At 40.7% G+C, this 7,273-nt stretch overlaps 1 pseudogene; it reads left to right on the top strand.

The window, feature by feature from the left end:
• The window catches only part of LOC102860803, a 12,922-nt pseudogene that overhangs the window by 4,747 nt on the left and 902 nt on the right, over positions 1–7,273 (top strand).

The raw sequence follows: 7,273 nt of genomic DNA, 5'->3' as shown, positions 1-7,273 counted from the left end.
AACAACAACAACAACAACAACAACAACATGTTGGGAGAGAATATTGCCTAAGTTTATTTAACTCAAGACTAGCATTTATGTATCTTTAGGAGATCTTTAGGATATGCATAGAAATATTCCAGATTTGAGGAGCTTATTAACACCCGGATTCTAGACATTAACTCGGGGGAGTCACAGTCAGTTGGGGTGAATCTAAGAATCTAAATTTTTAACATGCGCTCCAGGTGATTCTGATGCAGGTGGTTCACGATCCAGCCTTTGAGCAAAATGTCGCCAAGAGGAAAATGAGCAGCAAGCAGGTTTAGCAAATATTTGTTGATTCATTGATTGACTCATCTGGGACTCCTGCTCTCACCTGTCGAGGAGACTGTAGGTAGGCATCACTTTATCCCTGTAGTAATCAAGAAATCTCTCTGCTTAATTGCATGCTTGCCTGCAAGAATAACCAATGCTGTTCCTTAGTGAAAATGACAAGAGATCAGAAGCTACATCGGAAAAACTCGTCAGATGTTTGCAGTGAGCAGTCATGTCCCTCCTCAGTCCTCGCATCTCGTCACAAGGCGAGTCTTTTATTTGTTAGAATTCCAACTCTCTACTAAGATTCAATAAACACTCCCAGATGAATAAAGCTGTGATAAAACAGGAATAAAGATCAAAAGATATCAGAATTCAATAGTACCTTGGAGATTGTCTAGTGTGAACTCCTCATCTGAGAGATGAGTGAATTAAGCTGAGATGTCACATTGCAGTTGGGTGACAGAGAATAAGGATTTGTTGTTGCTGGGTTTGAGATACCTTAAGTAGGCTCATCTCAATGCTGTAGGACAGAGTGGGATTTCCTCAGAGGTTTCTAAGGGAGCAAATGTGACAGTAGACTGCCAGGTCTTTTCTCCCATGCAATAGCAGGTAGGTTCAAGCTGCTGACTTTTTGGTTAGCAGCCAAATGTCAGTGCACTACTCGACTTTCTGCATTGCATTTCAGTACTTTTGGGGCTACTTAGCATTGATTTGAATTCATTGTACGTCACTGGACGCCTACAATTTCCCAGAGATTATTCTGGGCACTGGTGGGAGGGGCAAGTGTGTTGATCTAAAAGGTCATCCTCTGTTGTCTTAAAAGGGAACCCTGGTAAGCAAACAAACAAGTGCCAAACGACCTATAAATGGTGAAAGAGTTAACATTGCCTCTATTTGACTAAAATAAGAATTGTGATCCAGGGTAGATGATTGATTAACTTGGCCAAATTCTAATATGATCTGCAAGAGTCTAATTTCCTCAGTCACTCAGGCACTCACTGAAAGTTTGCCTACTATGTGCCAGTTCCTTGTTAAGTATTCTCCAGAGAGTGACAAAGGGGACATTCTCCAAGGGACACAAAGCATAAAAGAAGCTCAAGAGCTCATGGTCAGGGGGTCTGTGCTTTCTTTTTTTTTTTTTTTAAACAAAAGACTACCTGGCTTGCAGTTATCCAGAGATTTTTAAAGGAGAAAGAATGGCAGTTTCATAGGGTGCAGACAAGGAAAGCAAAGATTCTTTCTTGGCTAACAAAGGTGAAGACATAATCCTTGAAGTGGCAAATCAATGCTCCCTGCTCTTGGGAAGCCCAGCTGCTGAGCCCCTCCCCCGCAAAGATGGATGGCCTGTCTTAAGATATAATTAAATTTGCCACAATTATGTTCCCAACAGTCAAATGCTGGAGCAGTGAGGAAAAGAAACACATCCTGGGTACCCTCACCCTTGTTAAATGTTGAATTATCTTACAGTTGATAGTTCCCTAGATTCCTCAACCTTTAAATGCCGAACACTACATGCCTGTTGAATTTTAATCAATTTATTTTTTTCAACTGGAAATGTCAGACTTCTGTACAGAATTACTCGGCACTGCTGATGTGACAAAGACTCAAAGTTCAATGTCTGAAGTCATGGAATAGTAGAGGAGCCAGCACACATCAGAAGACATAATTTGCAGGCCGCCAAATGAGGAAGGGAGAGAACATATATTTTTCATTAGCTTTCATTTAGAAGACGTTAGGACCTGAATTTATTCTGCCCCAAATTAATCTGATCAGAACTTGTAGTGACTTAAACCACATCACCAAGGAAGCTAAAGAAGGGAAAGTGGTATCATATTTATAAAGTACCCACTGTGTGTGGGAAAATTTAATGTGGTTTAATCTCTCTGCAGATGCTGGTAAAATAAAGGGATTATTAATCTCATTTTATGGTAGAGGGGATGCTGGTGACTTCAGAGCCTGTATGTGACAGATCAGAGTTTAAACCCGAGACTTGCTGCTTTCAAAAAACAACCTAAATTAAAAAACAAACAAACAAACAAAAAAACTCTTGCTTTATCCATTATGTCAACTGCTCCAGATAGAAACAGTATTTCTTATTTCCTCTTTGAATCAGAATAAGTCTTTAGATATGTTTTAGATGTCTAGTAAAACTGGTTCCTGTCATCCAATTTCCATTTGCTCTTGATTTGCCTGGCTCAGAGCTTATATGTTTCTGTATTTTCGTATTCAGGTAAATAAATGCCATGCTATTTTTTTCTTCTCTGAGAAATAACCTGTGGCCTAGTGGCAAGCAGCTGTGCTACAACCCCAAAAGCATGTGGTTCAAGGTCACCAGCTGCTGTGCAGGAGAAGGATGGGCAGTCTCCTCCCCTGTGATTAACTGCCTCTTAAAATCCACCTGAGGATCAGCTATGGGTGACTTCTGACACTACAGTACACAACACAAAAATAGCATGTTCTCTATGTGTTATTGGGTGGCACAAACAGGTAAGTGCATGACTACTAACTGAAAGGTTGGTGTTTCAAGTTGACCCAGGGACAATTTTGACTTCTCAAAGATGATTGTCTTTGAAAACTCCAGGCAAAGCAGCTCACCCAGTCACATACAGGGCCGCCATGGGTTGGCCTTTGGTTTAGGTTTTGGTTCAGCATGTTCTTCCAAGTCTGACCACAAGGAGGCAATGTGCTTGATGTCTATCAGCCCCAGTTGCCATCCAGTCAATTGTGGCGCATGGTATTCGGCTTCTGGTAGAGTAGCAGCACTCTTCTCCAGAGGGGTTTCAAAGGCGGATTTTTTCAGAAACTGGTAAGACAGCACTTTCCTTGAAGCATCTCTGGGTGGAATCAAGCTTCTACCCTTTTGGTTAGCAGTTTATCACCTTAACCATTTGCACCATTTAGGGATTCTCACATGATGAGGAGGAGAGGCACAAATAAATATTTGCTGTGCTTGTTCCTTTTTTTTAAGAACACTCCTGCATCTCCCTTCCTCTTCCCTCCTTTCTCCCTCCTTCCTTTCCCCTCCTTTTGCCCCTCCCTCTGCCTCTTTTCTTGTGGTGCAGCCCTGCATTTATCTCCAGGTTAAGAAAATGCCAGACCAATCTTAGAAATTCATGGGTCTCCCCCTTCACTGAGCCATTATAGTCTCTTGGCTGGCTAAATAAAGCTAACATTTAAGTCAAGAACAGCCCCCAAGGTAATAATGGAGAAGTAGGACTTCACTAATCACCAACTTAGGCTTCACCTTTTAAGAAAAGAATGTTTCATTAGGCCCACAAGCCCAGCCCCCTTCCATCTGCTGGCTTTCTGTCTAGAGATTTCGGCTGAGCAGGTTAGCTGACTATAAATTCCTAGGCAGGAGTGGACTCGCCCAGGATTGTCCTTGTTCCTGATTCTCTTTCCCCACAGAGGGGGTGCTAAAAGCTTATTTAAGCAACTGAGAACAGATAGACTCCATAGCTTCAGTTGTTTTTTCAACTGCTTCCCTGGGGAAAGGAATTTGCTAGTCCCACAATTTATCTTTCCAACTTCATCAGCTGCCACTTACTCTACAGCTTCTACGCAGTGTGGCGTGCAAATGCACACGGTGGCTGAGCAGGTGATATGAGCTGCCCAAGGAGAGCTAGAGGGTAGGTAATTCCCGTGAAAGGACAGTTATTACTTAGCTTCAGCTGATTGTGCCCAGGTGGGAAGCTGGCCCTGTACTGTCATGCCTTCCAAGTTTCCAAATGAATTCAGAAATCCAAATATGTATATGAAATTTTGCAAACCTAAAATACTGTCTCAAGTGTTCTAAAATTAGGTTTGTGGCGGTGGCAACTTCTTTTCTTTCCTCCTGTGATTCCATGTATATAGCCTATGTTTTCTGACCATGGCATTTCTTCATAGTCTTTGTTCTACCTCAAATGTTTGGCCCTCCATCCCCACCTGTGCACATGTTAAGATATTATATCCTCTAAGAAGTTTCTTCACAGCTGTAACAGACCTTTCTAGCCTCTGAATTCTCATAACCTGTTCTATGGACTTAAATAAAAGAATACTTCCTAGATTGGGAGTTTGTTGGTTTTGGTCAATTTTTCATTCTTCTCTTTCCATTGTACCCAGTTACAGAACTTATTCTCAGTAAACATCCTTTCAAAAATAAGTGAATGAATTAAAAAATAAAAGGACAGAGTAGCATAACTGAAAAATGTATACTTTGATGGTAGACTTGATGTCTTTGGATTCATAATTTAAATCTTTTACTTACTAGTTGTATTATCTTGAGAATATTATCCTTTTTCTCTCTGACAGAGACATAGAAATGTCTGCATCATAAGATTGTCATGATTATTATAGTTAATGAAGTTCAGAGCCTGGGCATATGTTCTCACTTCTTGGGCTTTTCTCATCATGGTGGTTTTCAAACACGATGGAACATGAGAATCACAGAGTCATTCTTAATTGTCCTGATTCCTGGGAGTATCAAAGGCAGACTGAATCAAGGTGTATAGTGTAAGTGTGTTATTCCTAGAATCAAAAAAAGCTTAGAACCTAAGCTATACTCACCTCCAATAGTAGCCTGTGAATGGCTCAATTTCCTGGAATCAATCTAACTGCTAATATTTAAATAAAAATGCAACAAGTCTTCATTCTTCTCCTTTGTTTGGTTAGGATACTGTTTCCTAAGTAGATAACTATTCAAGATACATCAATAAGAGTCTTATTTTGGAGGTTTTTAAAAACAGAAAATATAAAGCACAAATAGATATTCTTCTGATATTCTTTACTTTCAGCTAACATTCTTCTTGACGTCAGCAATGGTATTCTTGGTGCCATGGCCTCTTAAACTTGCTTGAACTTCTGGCAGTTCCCCATCTATGAATTGTTCCAGCTGTTTTTGAATGATCTTCAGCAGTATATTGCTTGCATGGGATATTAATGATATTGTTCAATAATTTATGCATTCTGTTGCATCCCTTCTTTTCTAGATAGTCAACCAGACAGTGTTTCTCTAAATTTCCTGGCACAGACTGGTGAGCACTTCCAGGGCTGGATCTGTTAGTTGAAACATGTTGGTCGGCATCCCACTGATTCTTGGCACCTTGTTTTTTGCCAGTGCCTTCAGTGCCGCTTCAATTTCTTCCTTCATGACCACTGGCTCTTTTTCATACTGATATTTCCTGAAATTTTTTCAGTGTCAGTCAATTCTTTTTGATATGTTGACTGTATGTTCTCTCATATTTTTTTTATGCTTTTTGGATCATTCAACATATTGCCCATAGCATCTTAAGCAATTGGAACTTTAGGCTTGAATTTATTTTTTAGTTCTTTCAGCTTGAGAAATGCAATGTGAATTTTTCCCTTTTTATTCTGCAATTCCAGTTCTCTTCACATTCTATTATAATGGTTTGCTTTGTTTGCTCAGGCTGTTCTTTGCTATATTGACTATGCAAAGTCACTTGACTGTGTGCATCATAGCAAATTATGGTGAATATTGAAAAGAATGGTTACCCCAGAATACTTAATTGTGCTCATGTGAAACCTATACCTAGACCAAGAAGTTATTGTGTGAACAGAGAGAGGGAACACTACATCATTTAAAATTAAGAGGTGTGCATCAGGGTTGTCTCCCCTCTCCATTCCTATTCAATTTGTATGCTGAGCAAATTGAGAAGCTGGACTCAGTGAAGAAGAATGTGGCACTAAGATTGGAGGAAGACTCATAAAATAACTTGTATTATGCAGATGACACAACCATGCTTACTGTAAGTGAGGAGGATTTGAAGCACTTGTAGAAGATCAAAGGACAAGAAAATAAAAATTCTTACACTAGACCAATGGCAGCATAGTAATCAATAGAAAAAAAGATTGAAGTTGTCAACGACTTCATTTTACTTGGATCCACAACCAACACCCTTGGTACCAATACTCAGAAGATTGGAAGATGTATTGCACTGGGAAAGTTTGCAATCAGGACCTTCTCCATATTATTTAGGAGAAATGATGTCAGTTTGAGGACTAAGGTGTGCCGGATTCAGGGTATGGTCTTTTCAATTACTTACTATGCCTCTGAGAGCTGGACAACGTATAAGGATTACAAAACAATTGATAGCTCTGAGCTGAGTGGGATTGGAGATGAATACTGAATATCCCATGGACTGATACAAGAACAAACAAATATGACTTGGAGAAAGTAGCCAGAGGCCTCCTTAGAGGCAGATGATAAAGCTTCCTCTCACCTGCTTCAGGCATGTCCCCAGGAGAAGTTAGTCCTTGGAGAGGAATATGCTTGGGGAAGTGGAAGGTTGGTGAAAGAGAGGAAGACCCTCAACCAGATGAATTGACACAGAGACTGCAGCAATGGGCTCAAGTGTATCAGAGATTGTGAGGTGGGCACAGGATCGGACAGGATTCAGATCTGTTGTTCATAGGGTCACAATAAGTCATTTTCAACTGACCATACCTAGCAACCACAACAAAGACATATAATTCCTGATTCCCCAGGTTTCCATTGGGAGATTATCTCCTATCAGGTAACTTTGGGGTGATTCTGATCCATGATGACCCCATGTGTAGAATCACACTCTACAGGGTTATTATGGCCGCAGCCAAACTAAGTTACAGAAGAAAGGAAGGAAGGGAGCGAGGAAAGAAGGAAGGAAGGAAGGAAGGAAGAAAGGAAGGAAGGAAGGAAGGAAGGAAGGAAGGAAGGAAGGAAGGAAGGAAGGAAGGGCAGAACAAACAAAACTCCTGTTAATTATTTTAGTCCTGGTAGTTCTCTAGAGCTCTGGAGTGGGAGCTGCGAAGGGCAGAGGGATGGTGTGCAGCCGTCTCTGTGCTGGGCTCTTGCATGGGGAGGCCAACTTGTGGGGTGCTGGCCTGAACATCCCAGCCCAGAATTTGCCACCACAGAGAAACATAGTGGTCCTTCGTGGCTTCCTGTTGCAGGCCCTGCACTTCTTTTTTTAAGTTTTATTTCTTTTTTAAAAATTTT

This window comes from Elephantulus edwardii, unplaced genomic scaffold, assembly GCF_000299155.1.
Source record: "Elephantulus edwardii isolate Elephantulus edwardi_28Jun2011 unplaced genomic scaffold, EleEdw1.0 scaffold00092, whole genome shotgun sequence".
NCBI lineage: Eukaryota > Metazoa > Chordata > Mammalia > Macroscelidea > Macroscelididae > Elephantulus > Elephantulus edwardii.
Note: the sequence above shows the minus strand (reverse complement) of the source record. Positions and strands in the feature narration are given on the sequence as shown.